Below are 16,750 nucleotides of genomic sequence, written 5' to 3'. Positions count from 1 at the left end.
AGTCAGTAACTACAAATACTGTAGCTGTTGATTTTTAATATAAGGACACTTACCTGTCCAGGGAGCCCACAATGTCCGCACCCTAAGCCCATCCATCCATCAGCTGCAGGTGCCGGCATTTAAAGTAAGAGAAACCAGCAGTGAAGCCATCAAGAGAAAGTAAACACTAATGGGTTTTACTTCCTCTTTTGTTCCCTGCAAAGTAAAAGCATAATGGGCTAGTATGCATTTCATACTAGCCTATTATGTGCCACTTGCCTGCAAACAAAGCCTGCAATGTCCCTGATGTTCCCGCTGGTGGCCGCACCTCTTCTATCCGGGGCCACAGACACCGACTGTATGTCTAGTTAGAGTCGTGTGACGTCACTCCAGCTTATGTGCACGGGAGCTGCCGGTCACGGCACGGACTCTTTAGAAACAGCACGATCATGCCCTTTCTTCAGCACCCATGCGACGCAAGGGTATATGGTTAATATCTCCCAAACCGTGCAGGTTTAGGAGATATTTCCGGTACCTACAGGTAAACCTTTTTCTAGGCTTACCTGTAGGTAAAAGTGGTTGAAACTAGGTTTACAACCACTTTCAAGCTTCACAGCTGGTTTCCTACAGCGCATGAGCGAGTCACTTTCTGAATGGTCTTGTTGTCTTCTGGGACACACACAGGTCCCATAAGGCACCAGGGGGGGGAGGAGGAGGGCCAGATAAAACCGTGAACCCCCTCGCTATGGCAACATGGGACGGAAGTCCAGAAGAAAACATGCAAAAAAGCTATGAAAAAGAAAAAATATATACAAAAAATGAGGGGGGGGGGTCAATTGTTTGGGGCAGAGTTCTCTTTCTGCCTGGAACTCCTTAAAGCGAGGGTTCCACAGGTTTTCAGGTTTTTTCTTTTGGATCGTTCTAACGCTCTTACCTTTTGTACTCGGCAACCCGTGTGTCCCAATCGTTTAGCCGGCTGGATCCGTTTTGTCCCGCAAACTATATTTTATAAAATCCAGCGATGGACGTTTCCATCTTAACTGTGGGCACTCTGAAGCCCACAGGATAGTCTTCCGGGATACGGTGAATGCTCCCCTACCTAAAATGGAGAATTATTAGCCGCCCACGTCACATGACCAGCTTGCCGACTCACATGACCCGCTTGACGAGTCACGTGACCCGCGAGAACGCGGTATTACAGCACAGCGCGTCTCCTGGGAGGATCAACACTCTTGGGGAAAATTAAATACACGTCCACTCCCGCGGGGAAAGAATGATTGACAGCACATTCAATGCTGAATAACAAAGGTAAAAAAACGTAAAAAAAAAAAAAAATGTAGTGCGCTTACACGATGGCTGGTTGTTAGATTGAGATAAACATGTAATATAGGGCGAACCTCCGCTTTAAGAAAATATCTGGTCCTGTCTACTACACCGAGGCATGCTGAATCATAAAAGTGATTTCCAGTTTCCTTCAACTTAAAAATAAAAATCAATCAGAAATGATGTGTCCATTATCAGCGCAAACTAATTTACTAAAATGGATGTGTTGGAATACAAAGCATGTTTAAGATAATGCAAAACAGGCTGAGTATTTTTCAATGCCAACCGATTCTTTACCCAGAACACCATGCTTGCTGAACAGCACAATTAAATTACCAGGACAGGTTGTTCCAAGCAATACAGACACATGTGGATGGAACTAAGCGCTATTTACCCATCTGCTTTCTGAACTATAGAGCTAATATTTATTTAGCTGTAAAATGGATGACTAAATGAAAATGTTTATTAAAATTGAAGAATATTTTCTGTAGAGGTCCAAAAGTCCCTCTGTTATCAAGACGTGTGATAATCTATTACTTCTGTTAAACCTCATTTTGCAAAGTCAAACCCATTTTGGTATCCAGCCCACATAAACCCACAACGTGCTCATTTTTGTAATGTTTCCAACCCAATCGTAAAAGTCATCCTGGCTGTTGTACTTGTCTTACTCAGCACATTAGTCTCTTCTGCTAAGTACATTTGACAACGAGTGTTATTTGGAAGCAGTGGCACATTTCAAGATGATGCTGCTGGAAAAATAGCAATGCAACAGTCAACAATAATTGATAATAAAAGCTTCTCACGGGGTGTGTCTTTTTCTACTCCCAAAAAAGAATTCCACATTAAGTTGTGTAAATTTAGATTCACATTTATACTTAAAGTGGTTGTATACCCTTTTTTTATATTTTACCTACAAGTAAGCCTATAATAAGGTTTACCTGTAGGTAAAATTAACCCCTTCCATACAGGGCATTTTCACCCCCTTCCTGCCCAGACCAATTTTTAGTTTTCAGCGCTGTCGCACTTTGAATGACAATTGCGCGGTCGTGCAACGTGGCTCCCAAACAAAATTGTCACCCTTTTTTTCCCACAAATAGAGCTTTCTTTTGGTGGTATTCGATCACCTCTTTGGTTTTTATTTTTTGCGCTATAAACAAAAGAAGAGCGACAATTTTGAAAAAAAACACAATATCTTTAACTTTTTGATTCAATTAAATATCATAATTTAAAAAAAAAAACGCTTTTTTTCCTCAGTTTAGACCGATACGTATTCTACATATTTTTGGTAAAAAAAAAAAAACGCAATAAGAGTATTTGATCGGTTTGCGCAAAAGTTCTAGCGTCTACAAAATAGGAAATAGAATTATGTCATTTTTATTTTTTATTTACTAGTAATGGCGGCGATCTGCGTTTTTTTTTATTTTTATTGTGACCGTGACATTGCGGCGGACATATCGGACACTTTTGACACATTTTTGGGGCCATTCACATTTACACAGCGATTAGTGCTATAAAATGCACTGATTACTGTGTAAATGTGACTGGCAGAGAAGGGGTTAACACTAGGGGGCGCTGAAGGGGTTAAATCATTACACTATTCTGTCTGTCTACCTTGCAGACATTAATTTTAGGCAAAAAAAAAATTCTTTTACAACTCCTTTAATATCTCCTAAACCTCAGCTGACGTCAGCGGCGCATCCGCTGTGAAGGTCCGGCTGAAAGTCCAGCAGACGACATCGCGGCTCCGGCCACTCACATCGCCGGAGCCACAAATGCAGAACACACGCAGAGGGGAAATGTCAGCTCCCTCGGCGGTGACCAGGATCAACTGCCGACGCCTCGTTCTATGGTAAGTATCTCATAATGAGTTGGTATGCGGTGCATACTTGCTTAAAATGTCTTTTGCCTTACAGGCTTTTTAAAAACATTTTGTGCGGGTATACAACCGCTTCAATTAATCGCTTCCATACGGGGCCTATTCTGGCACTCCTCTCCTACATGTAAAAATCACAGTTTTTTGTTAGAAAATTTACTCGGAGACCCCAAACATTATACAAAATGTTTTTTTATGAGAGACTCTAGGGAATAAAATGGCGGTCGTTGCAACTTTTTACGTCACACAGTATTTGCACAGCAATTTTTCAAACGCATTTAAAAAAAAATGGAAAAGTTAGCCCAATTTTTTTGTATAATGTGAAAAATGATGCTACACCGAGTAAACAGATAACCAACATGTCACGCTTTAAAATTACGAACACTTGTGGAATTGGCGCCAAACTTTGGTAGTTAAAAATCTCTATAGGCGACATTTTAATTTTTTTTTACAGGTTACCAGTTTAGAGTTACAAAGGAGGCCTTGGGCTAGAATTGTTGCTCTAACGCACATGGTGACACGTGTGGTTTGAACGCCGTTTACATATGTGGGTGCGATTTACGTGTGAGCCGGCTTCTGTGCCTTGAGCACGCGTGGACGGGGAGCTTGAAATATTTTTTTTTTTTTTATTAAATTTTATTATTTTTACACTTTCTCTTAAAAAAATGTTTTGGATTACTTTCATTTCTATTACCAGGAATGTAAACATCCCTGGTAATAGGAAGGAATAGTGCATGGTAGGTCCTCTTTATGGAGATATGTGGGGACCCTCAATATATAGAAGAACCAGTGTATCTGATGGTTCAGATCTCTGGCAGAGAGTACGCGACTCATTTCATACCAACTAAAGAAGCGCCTAATTTTTAGGTTTATGGTGAGTTTGGGGGTGGAAAGTTGAATTGATTTTTGGCAAATAACAAAAGAGTTAATACTAATCCTCCGCGCGTTGTCCATATGTTTATGCTGGTAAATTGTGGGCAAAAATGTATTAATTGGATTAGAACATGGCATTATCATTCTGTCTGGAACAAAGATGTGAGGGCAATACAGAATGGGTATAATAGTGTTTGTACACTATACTTAAAAACTCTTAGTGCATGTCCCCTGTAGTCCAAGACAAAACATGGTCACTGACCAGGGCCTAGAAATACAGAAATGAAATACATACTGTGAGGCACTGGCTCTTAGGATTGCGGATTTATATGTCACATAGATTTATCACCTATACAGGGTGAAGGATACCAGGGTTAGTGTCTGCTATGACGATAACAAGCTATTAGTTTTCCCTAAGCTTGTAAGTTTAGTAAGTTCTGGTCCTGGAGTCTGGAGACTTTGCAGAGCTTTGGGTGGGATAAAGCCTCTATTCCTAGGTTAACATCTTACCTGGCAGCCAGTCCATATTATAAGTCAGCTGCGCACAAATCATTTTGTTTGTGAGCTAACGGGCTCAGTGCTCCCCCCATGCCAAGAGACATCTGTGTTGTAAGGGAGAAATTCTGTGTGTACAGACAACAGACATACATACATATCCACTTAAGCTCTTCAAGATTTTACCACCTTCATTGCCAAGCCATTTTTTTGTTATTCAGCACTGCACTATTTTAACTGGCGATTGTGCAGTCATGCAATGCTGTACGCAAACAAAATGTATATATTTTCCCCCACAAATAGAGCTTTATTTTGGTGGTATTTGATCACCTCTGTTTTATTTATTTTTTTTATTTTTTTTTGCGCTATAAATGCAAGAAAATAATAAATTTTGGAAAAAAATAATAATAATATATTTTTTAACTTTGTTATAAAACATATCCAATAACAAAAATAAAAATGACATATATATGTACCCAAAAAGGTATTTACACTATGGTGACCAGATTATTGTACCTTTCTAGAAACCTGATTGCCCGATTATGGTTGGCAGCCACCGTGCCTACCAAGGCGCAGTATATCACCTGTTAACTCCCTTCTACCTAGAGAACAATTAGCTTACCACCATCGAAAAGTCGTTATATTCTAACAATGGCGGCAAACAGCGACTTATAGCGGGACACTGGGTAATCTGACACTAACTGACACTTTGTGGGAACTGACAAACTGCCACTGACATCTCCAGTGACACCAACATAGTGATCAGTGCTAATAATATACACTGATACTTTACTAATGACACTGGCTGAGAAGGGGTTAACATCTGGGTGAATCAAAGAGTAAACATGTGTAATGTGTGCTGATTTTACTAAACAATGTGCCGGTTTTCATTTCCTGCTCTGCAGGGAAACAAAAGCTAGTACATCGCTGCTGTCAGAAGAGAGCTCTGTGTTGTTTACACTACATACACCAAGCTCTCTCCTTTCACTAGCTTGAACAGAAATCATTGGCCGAGAACCACTGATCGGCATGTACTGGAGCCATTGAAAGCACAGCCGGGCTTGGTGGGTGCATGCATGCACCCCCTACCTGGAAATGCAGAATCACATACAGTGCCTTGAAAAATTATTCATACCTCTTGAAAATTGTTCCACATTTTGTAATGTTGCAACCAAAAATGGAAATTAATTTTATTGGAATTGTATGCGATAGACCAACACAAAGTGGCACAGAATTGTGAAGTGGAAGGGAAATTATAAACCCCTAACTAAAATCTAGTGGAACCAATTGCCTTCAGAAGTCATCCAATTAGTAAATAGAGTACACCTGTGTGTATTTTAATCTCAGTATAAATACAGTATACTGTTCTGTTAGAGAACCTTAGTGAAAAAACATCATTATGAAGGGGGGCGTGGCTTGCAAGCGCTCGTAATAGCAGCCTAAGCCGAGAGCTCTCCACAGCCAACCGGAGTCTCACATCAATCTGACGGGAATCCCACGACTGCCGACCCGCAAACACTGACCTGACCTCCCTCCCGACCATGTTCCGCAAGCAGAAGGACGGACGATGCCCGAATAAGCTAACGGCATTCTTCCTCCCAGGACTGGGCCTCCTCAAGATGGCGCCACAGCACAAGCCTCGCATTCTCCCGCCTCTTACACCGACCTCCCTGACGCTGAGCCAGATGCTCAAGACGTTGGATTGGCAGCTGCAACTCCTCTCCACAGCCCAACCTCCTTGAGCCCTGCTAAAGCAAGAATAAGGATGGATCCTCACCACCAGCCCGAACCCAAAGTGAATACGGAGCACCTCACAGAGACTCCCTCATTACACCTGCAGTCACCCATAGCAGCCTTCCCCACCAAAGGCCAGCCTGTCCTAGACACAACCATGAAGGACATGCTGCATTCCTCCCTCATGGCAAATTTCTCCTCCCTTATCAACAAGTTTTCTTCTGACGTGCAGCATATAGATCACAGAGTACAGTATATTGAAAGCAAAATGGAGGAGTGTACTGATACTGTCAATGATCTTGTAGATGCATATACAGAACAGAAGAATGACAGAATGAGGATCAAAGCGAAAATCGAATACCGCTCGAGACGCAACAACCTCAAAATACGCGGGGTCCCTGAATCCGTTCACTCCACTGAGCTCCAAGCTTACGCTACCAGCATTTTCTCTGCTCTTGTGCCTGAACGGACACCTATAGAGCTTACTATTGACCGCATACACAGGGTCCCCAAACCGCTGCATCTGGAGGACTCAGTTCCCAGAGATGTCCTTATGAGAATTAATTTCTATCAAGTCAAAGAACTGATTCTTTCCAAAGCACGGGTGATCGCCGCCCTTCCCGCTCCCCTACAATCATATCCAGATTTACACAGATCTTTCTCAACAAACTCTCCAACTCAGGAGACAACTGAAAACGATCACCAAAGCCCTCAACAATCACAAGCTGACCTGATCACCTGAAATGGCGCATCCCACACAGTCTCCGACATAGCTTGAGGCATGAAACTCCTCCACTCATGGGGAATCATTCTGGAGCTCCCAGAGGACTCCCGACTCGCCTCTGCATCCACCAAACCACCACGTTACGGGCAACACCGTCAATAAAACCTCAAAACCGACCATAAATGACTGTTCCTGTCTATCATATTTCAAGCCAGCTAAATCTCCGGTTCGGCCAAATGCTTGAACTCACACAGTTTCGGAACTTTTCCCCTAGTTTTGTCAGCGACTCTCTGAGTCTACTACTGCTGACCGTTCTCTTATTTTTTTTTGTACCCACGTTTGTTCGTTTTTTTTTTATTTTTGTTCTGTTTTGTTTTGTGTTCTTTCTTTTCATTTTTCCTTACAGGACGCCTAGTGTGTCAGGAGACCACCCTTAACGCTACACGGTGCACTACTACTCCTCCTAGTGGTGACTTACCGCCGTTTCCACCCTCAGGAACCACGGACTGCCATCTGACCGACCTCCTCTGCACCTTATCTGGATCCACCCCAACAAGAACTAATTCCCGACTGCCTATCTGCCACCTGGTCACACATCCTCTATGTACTCTACAAGCGTAAGTCCTCTCACATCTACACACGGCCATCAGTTTTCAGACCATGGCTTTCTCTATATCCCTCAATGCAAAGGGCCTCAACCACCCAGTCAATTGTGCCTCAATGTGTCAGACAGCCTTGTCGCTTAACTGTGATGTCCTCTGTATACAGGAGACCCATTTTGCACAAGCTGCAACACCTTCTTGCACCCATAAAAACTTTCCCCATATATTCTATTCATCCTACGCGAAGAAGCAGAGAGGGGTGCTCATTGCTATTCGAGACTCTCTATCGTTCCGATTGCAAGACTGTATCACGGACCACGATGGTAGATTTATTATTTTGATATGCTATATTGACAATACTCAATACACATTGGTATCCATATATGCTTCCAACCATCGACAAATGTCATTCCTGAGATGGGTAATCAAGAAAGCAAGGTCCATCCAACAGAGCCATCTCCTACTTTGCGGAGATTTTAATCTAGTACCAGATAATAAAATGGATTCCACCAGGCCCTAAGAGATATGTCTCACCCCTGAGCAACTATATGGCTGCCAACGGCCTATACGACGTGTGGAGATGTTGTCATGCTGACAAACGGGATTACACATACCTCTGCCCGCATCACAACACCTACTCACGGATAGACCTTTTTGTAACAGATAAGTGGCTATTGCAGAACATATCTGCCTCCACCATCCACACTGCAACGTGGTCGGACCACGCTCCCATCAGCATTACCCTGTCAAACAAAACCTCCCACCCCCAACACCTACCTTTGGCGTGCCAATAACCTCCTCCTTCAGGACCCCACGTATGCACCTATAATCAAAAAAAGCCTTGAAGACTTTCTCTCCCTTTATGCTGACTCTGTAGCGGACCCAGCGACAGTGTGGAATGCCCATAAGGCAGTAATAAGGGGTACCTTTATCCAATTGGGATCCCGGGCAAAAAAACAGAGGGCGCAGCGCCTAGACCAACTGACGGCTGACTTGGCAGCCTCAGAATCCCTTAATAAGACAAATCCTTCCTCGCTGCTCCAAAACAAAATCTTCTCCCTATGTCAGGATCTCAGATCCCTATTGCTAACATCATTTGAAAAAGCCCATAGGAAACTTAAAGCTAAAATGTACTCCGCAGGTAACAAGGCAGGGAAAGCTATGGCCTCCAGAGTTAAATCTAAAATACACTTCCTGCACCACCCGACTACCAATGAAAAACTCCTCAAACCCCAAGCTATTGCTGACGCCTTTAGCCTGTACTATAGTTGTCTGTATAATTTACAAGATGACTGCAACACCCACCAACCCACCCATGAGGACATCCAGGCCTTCCTCAACCATATCAAACTACCGTCCCTATCCCGAGAACAACTTAATTTTCTCAATCAACCCCTTACTGACCAAGAAATCTTACAAATTATTCATAATCTCCCAAGCTCCAAGTCACCAGGCCCAGATGGATTCACTGGGAAATACTACAAAAAATTCCAGCACACGCTAGCCCCACTGTTATGTAAAGTTTACAACGCTGCTGCCTCTTCCCCTTCTGAAATGCTTAATGCACTTGTAGTGACTATACCCAAGCCGGGAAAAGACCCTACATCCCCAAAAAACTTTGGTCAAATTTCCCTACTTAACATTGATTTAAAAATCTATGCAAAACTCATAGCAGAAAGATTGATTGATATGCATCCCTCCCTAATTCATCCTGACCAATCTGGATCACTAAAGGATGGCAAACATCTGATGCAAAACGTTGACTGATTGATATCGGCCACCACACTGAGACCTCTGGAACGCCTTCTCTGCTCTTATCTTTAGATGTGGAGAAGGCGTTCAACAGGGTTCACTGGAACTACCTAGCCTCAGTGCTGGCCAAATTTGGTTTCCAGGGCCAAATCTTCAAGGCAATTATGGCTCTATATACAACACCATCAGCACAAGTATACACCTCAAACATCCTTTGTTCCCCCTTCCTAATAACTAATGGAACTAGGCAAGGATGCCCCCTATCACCCCTAATCTTTAACTTAGTAATGGAGCCCCTAGCAGAGCATATCAGGACCAACGCACTGATCTCCGGTGTCCCCATCAATACATGCGACCACAAGATCAGCCTATTCGTTGACGATGTAATCCTAATGATTGCAAACCCCTTGACCTCCCTACCGGCAGTGCAAAAGACTCTTTCCTGGTTCAGCGAAGTCTCCTACTATAAAGTCAACGACACAAAATCCTCTATCCATAATCTGGGTATTGACGCAACATCTAGCAACCTCCTCCAAACACTCTATCCCTACGAATGGGTGGACGATAATATACCTTGGGTATACATCTGACTAAATCCACTAAAACTTTATTCCAAACAAACTATATTCCTTTCCGCAACAAACTACAACAAGACCTCACAAACTTAGCAAAATTTGAATTCTCATGGATAGGAATGCTTGCGGCAATCAAAATGCTACATTTACCCCAACTTCTATACTTATTCAGAACCCTAGCAATTCCACTCCTACCTATCTTAAATCACTTTCATCTATACTCACCAAATTTATATGGCAAGGTAAAAAATCCCGCTGCGCTCATGCAAAGCTCATTAAGCATCGCTCAGTTGGAGGCACAGGCTACATTGAAACTGACAAACTTATGGTCGTCTTCATTTAGACTCATATGCCAAATCGCTAAACACCACATATTACCCTCTCCTAGCCTCGCACTCCTTTCTTTGAAATTGATTTACTTCCGTATCACACCAGACACATAACGACACATATTTTGTTAGCAGCTAAACTTAATATCACCAGAAGATTGAAAAACCCAGAACCTCCCACCCTATGGGAAGTTCTGGATCTAACCCAATTACACTTTGACTATGAACGAATCACAGCATCCCACTCAAACAAACTAAATCAATTCACTTAGAAGTGGCAACCTTGGATAGCCTGGAAAATACTCAATCAATGAAATGTGTCCACAGTGTACTCCTGTAATCTCGTTATTACTCCTGTTATAGTCCTGTTTCCCCCTCCCTTCCCCTTCTTCTATGTATACTACCACATGATCACCCAATTGGGGTGGATGAGGGTGGTCCCCTTCGCAATTAACAGTGTGTTCCCATTTTGTTGCTTGCGGAGGGAGAAGACACCCTTCACCCTTCTCACACTCAGTAATTGAATGTGATCACAGTGAACATGCATATAACTTTGCCCTTAACATCAGTATTCAGTTGCTGTATACCTCTACTGTACTCTATAACAGTTAAGGTCTAGACCTAAATCCAAATGAGAATCTGAGGCAAGACTTGAAAATTGCTGTTCACAGATGCTCTCTATCCAATCTGACAGAGCTTGAACAATTTTGCAAAGAAGAATAGGCAAAAATGTCACTCTCTAGATGTGCAAAGCTGGTAGAGACATCCCCAAAAAGACTTGCAGCTGTCATTGCAGTGAAAGGTAGTTCTACAAAGTATTGACTCAGGGTGGCTGAATACAAATGCACACCACACTTATTATTTCCATTCCACTTCACAATTATGTGCCACTTTGTGTTGGTCTATCACATAAAAGCCCAATAAAATAAATTTACATTTTTGCTTGTAACATGACAAAATGTAGAAAACTTCAAGGGGTATGAATACTTTTCCAAGGCATTGTATATTTACACATAATTCTGCACAGGAGGCCCACACTGTAGCAGTAAAACTACAGTGCAAGGTCGGCAAGTGGAGACATATATATACACACACACACACACTAATATATATCTATATATATATTGTAAGGGGTTAGCTCGGTAGCGGGGTGTGTGACCCCCCTGGATGGGTTCACTACACACTGAATTTATACAGACAGGCAGTCGAAGACGTTTGAAAACAAAGATTTTGGTTTATTCTTCCATCTTGCTGGAAACAAGTGCAAGCATCCAAACAGCATAAACAAAATCAAACATAAAATAAACCCTGGCCACTTGGGTACCTTCACCACACAGGAACCTATCTAGGGAGTCTGGCACAGCCCAGTGCTGGGCAGACACTGCTGGTCATACAGCAGAAAAACAATAGTCTCTTTTTGATTTTTATCACACAGAAAAATCAATGACCACCTCACCTCCTCAGAAGACTTTCAGCTACTGCTCTCCTTACTCACAAAGCCTCAGGATGCAGCAAATCAGTGGTAATCCTCTGGATTACTTATAGAGGCCTTAATTGCCTCATTCTGAACAGCTGAAGTTTTCCAACGCCCTTAGACCTTTTCTGGCTAATTTTGTAGCCGAAGCCTAATAACAATTGGTGTATTGTCTAAACAAGGCAGAAATGTATGTCCCGTCTGTGACAACACCCACAGATTTACCTGACTTCCTGTTACAATATATATAGATATATCTATATATATATATATATATATATATATATATATATATATATATATATATATATATAGATATATATATATATATAGATATATATATATATATATATATATATATAGATATATATATATATATATATATATATAGATATATATATTATAGTTGGAAACCGATAAAAGGGGTTGTAAGCACACAGAAATGTCTTCTACTGTAGAATTCTTATGATGTTCTTAAACACATGCATTTTTTTTTTTTAAATTGTCTTGTTCAGTTATTTAAGATGACCTAATACATTTGTAATCATTTCATGTTGAAAGAAAAACGCTATGTACCCCCAAACCACATTTTACGGCCCACTGAATTGCAACAGTTAACATCATGCTTTGTTAAAATTCTCTGATAAATTGTAGCCAAGCTCTGTAAGAGGGCTGACTATGAAACATGGCAGTAAGAACTATTTAACCTTCAAGGACATAACCCAGCTGATAATTTTTTTCTTCCTAGCACCTAATAAAACTGTTTCTTGCAGAATTGTGGAAAAGTTAAGTACAGTCCTGTCTTATTATAAGGTTTCCTGTTACAAGGCTATATGGTTTACACACATGTTATGTTTCAATATAAAGGGGGAAAAAAAGTCCTCCGTATAACGCACTCTTTGTTGCAATGCTCCCTACATTTTCCCTCATGGCAAAGTGTGTAATGAAAGTAAAAAGGAATCCAGAAAACTAGCTGGTCTCTTTCCTGTCCTTTGTACCGTCTTGGTTTTCTACTTCCTCTTGTTTTTACTTCCTATTCTGACCTCCTGAGCTAAGGTTCCTATTCCATCTAAGTACAACGGGCCATTATATGATGTGAAAAGACAGCTTCTTGATGCACCGGGGACTGGCGGACAATTTGGACAACAATAAGCTCAAGAGGCACAGATCTCCGGTTACACATGTGTCAATAGAAACACCTACTTGTGACATATCTGGCCCAAAATTCCTCCATTTCAAAGGTCTAGTTCAATCAGGTAGCAATTGAGCTTCTCTTTCTATTTATCCTTGAAAGGAAATATCTCTTGGCAACAAGTTATTAATAATTACCATCACATATACATTTACTTCTTCTGTCATGGTTGTGTTGTTCTTAACGATTATGACAATTTACAAAAATTTGAAATAACATAGAAAAGTTGTTTTTCTAACTGCTAACTGGACCTGATTTTTCATGTATCCAAAAAAAACATTTAAATATTTCTCTCCTGGTTAAATGTTTTTTCTGCATTGCACGCCTTTAAAAGAATTGCGTTAAAAAAAAAAAAAATTCTTCTGGTGTACCATTTATAAAAAGCTTTTTTACATTGTATTTGGGCTGTGTGAAAAAGCTTGGAGGAAAATGTGTAATGCCGCGTACACAGTATCACTTCATGTGATGAAAAACGACGTTTTTAAAAACGTCAATTAAAATGACCGTGTGTGGGGAAAACGTAGTTTTATGTCTTGTGAAAAACGACAAAAAAAAATTGAAGCATGCTTCAATTTTTTGTGTCGTTTTTCCGAAACGTCGTTTTTTGTGTCATAAAAATTGACCGTGTGTAGGCTAAAACGACGTTTTAAACAATGTTTTTAAACCCGCGCATGCTCAGAAGCAAGTTAGGACGTGAGTTTGAATGGAACAGAGTGCCGTCGTACGTGCTGAATGTAACCGCGCTTTGCTAGAGCTTTTGGAAAAAACGATGGTGTGTATGCTACATCGTTTTTGAAAATGAAGTTTGAAAAACAACGTTTTTTTTAATCACATAAAACGTCGTTTTTTTTCATCACATAAAACGACCGTCTGTACGCGTCATAAGGAATAGGGGACAATCACTACCCACCTATCATCCATGTTCATTCCACAGTAATACTTTTGAAATTTCTCTAGCCTGCTGTTAACCAATTAAGCCCCGGGCCACTTTTTGCGATTTGGCACTGCATCGCTTTAACTGACAATTGCGCGGTCGTGCGATGTGCCTCCCAAACAAAATTGGCGTCCTTTTTTTCCCACAAATAGAGCTTTCTTTTGGTGATATTTGATCACCTCTGCGGTTTTTATTTTTTGCGCTACAAACAACAAGAGAGCGACAATTTTGAAAAAAAATATATATTTTTTACTTTTTGCTATAATAAATATAAATATCCCCCAAAAATATATAAAACATATTTTTTTCCTCAGTTTAGGCCGATACGTATTCTTCTACATATTTTTGGTAAAAAAAAAAAAAAATCGATTACAGGAAGCTGTGTACACTGTCCTGTCACTACGAAGACTGGGGAAATGCTTGTTTATAACAGCATTCCCCCCTTCTTCCTCACCGTGACACGATCGTGGGTATGCCCGTGTACATCGAGTCCGTGGGACCCGCTGTCTGAGTCACGGAGCTACCGACATGCGCGCACCCACAATGCCGGCTTCTTAAAGGGGGACGTATATATACGTCCATCCGCCTGTCCGTGCCATGCTGTCGACGTAAATAGTCGTGCGCTGGTCGGCAAGCAGTTAAATTAGGAGACCAAAGCCCAACAAGGCACATGCATTAAAGAAGTCAGCATCAACTACACAGTGGGCTGGTCCAAAAGCCCAAAAGCAGACAAAGGCCTTGCTGTACAGCTCTACTGCATATTATGAAAGACTGTCAGCTGCTTAGGTCACAGAGGGTTGCACTGATACCGATACTAGTATTGGTGCCGATACAGAGCATTTGCACGAGCACGTGAACTCGTACAAATGCTTCAGTGCTTAACCCGATACCTGGCAGGTTGTTTGGACCTGTTACGCTTTGTGTCTTGTGTGACTAATGTAGCAGAGGGGAGGGGGAAGTGCTGCAGAGAGGAAGTGCTGCAATCTTATAAAAGGGACAGTCCGTGCCGTGGGCCGGGTAAATCGCCTTGGCGGGCCGTATGCGTCCCGCGGGCCGTAGTTTGAGGACCCCTGCTTTAGGGCATTACTTGGTCATCAACTATTCAAAAACATTAACAACTAACAATAGAAGTGTTTGGTAAGCATTTCCAAAGCATTTGTGAGAGATTTTATAAGAATTTCTCTCTGGCATTCTATGAGCCAAAACCTAGGTTACATTACTTCTTCCTACCTTAAATCCTTCCTGATATCTACATCCCCATGGAACTGAGTGTAGCAAACAATCACTGGCACACTTATTAGGGCCCTTTCACTTGGGCGGATCAGTAATGATCCTCTCCGTGTGTCCGCAAAAGCTCAGCGGGGATCCTCCGTAAAATCCCTGCTGAGCTGGCAGCTGACAGGGCGGTCCCTGCACACTGTGCAGGGACCGCCCTGTCTTTCCTCCGCTCTCCCCTATGGGGGATCGGATGAACACGGACCGTATGTCCGTGTTCATCCGATCCGATCCGGCAGACGGAAGAAAAATAGGATTTTCTTCCGTCAGCAAATGCGGATCTTTGCGGAGGCGGACAATTACGCTAATGAACACTAAACTTACTGCAAAGCTACTGCCGTTTTTATAACGTTACTTTAACGTCCAGTGTACATGAGGCCTAAATGTTACTTTGGTCTAGAAAACTCTTTCCTCTCCTGGTCCATCATCAGATGTTCCTATAAGCCTGGTCATGTACAAGAATTACAAGCAAAGATTTATTTTTTATTTTTTTTATGCAAAAAATATGGAAATAAGTTGTTGTTTTTTTTTTAGACAAATATCAGCATAACACAACCAAGTAACACCTTACTAATAATGTTGCAATGTACAAATGTCATGTGTGACATGTCTTGGAGGGTTTGGTGCCATATACCAGATGGTTGGCATCACCAAATGCTTTTTTTGTTGTGCAATCACTTTAGATGAGATACTAAACTTCTGGACAGTTAGCAACCCTGAACGATGCTCTTGAAGCTTTAGTAATTAACAACCAAATGCAATGAGTCATGACTAGCACATAGAGACTTGCAATCTGCTGTGTTATATAATATGAGATTGATCAGTGCATTCATCCAAGGCTTGGTCAAAAGGCTTATTTAGATGAGCAATTAGCTGCACTTTCATTTTGGTCGGAGCTCCCTGTGCATTGAAACAGCTTTCCTGCATGAATGACGGCTATATTTTTCTCATCTATGGATGAACTGAGCTATGTTTAATGGGAACTCTTAAAGGGGTTGTAAAGGTAAAAACATTTTTCCTAAATAGCTTCCTTTACCTTAGTGCAGTCCTCCTTCACTTACCTCATCCTTCCATTTTGCTTTTAAATGTCCTTATTTCTTCTGAGAAATCCTCACTTCCAGTTCTTCTGTCTGTAACTCCACACAGAAATGCAAGGCTTTCTCCCTGGTGTGGAGTGTCGTGCTCGACCCCTCCCCTGGAATACAGGAGAGTCAGGACGCTCTCTAAGGGCCCTTTCACACGTACGGACAAACGGTCCGTTTATTACAAGTCTGTTTACGGACTTGTAATGTATCCCTATGGGATTGCAGACGTTAGCAGATGATGCAACCATCCGCGTCCGCAAAGATCCGCTTTTGCGGACGGAAGAAAACCCTATTTTTCTTCCGTCTGGCAGAACGGATCGGATGAATACGGACACACAGTCAGTATTCATCCGATTCTCCATAGGGGAGAGCGGAGGAGAGACAGGGCGGTCTCTGCACTGTGTGCGGGGACCGCCCTGTCCGCCGACAGCTCAGCGGGGATTAACGGAGGAATCCCCGCTGAGCCAAACGGGCTAACGGAGCGGATCAATACAGATCCGCTCCGTGTGAAAGAGCCCTAAGTTGCAGATA

General features: G+C 41.9%; 1 protein-coding gene across 3 annotated transcripts in view; it reads right to left on the bottom strand.

Annotated features, from left to right (window-relative positions):
• BBS9 (Bardet-Biedl syndrome 9) overlaps positions 1-16,750 on the bottom strand; it is a 514,138-nt gene that overhangs the window by 413,454 nt on the left and 83,934 nt on the right. The window lies entirely within an intron of this gene.

This window comes from Rana temporaria, chromosome 5 (assembly GCF_905171775.1).
Source record: "Rana temporaria chromosome 5, aRanTem1.1, whole genome shotgun sequence".
Lineage (NCBI taxonomy): Eukaryota > Metazoa > Chordata > Amphibia > Anura > Ranidae > Rana > Rana temporaria.
This window is presented reverse-complemented; position numbering and strand designations above follow the sequence as displayed.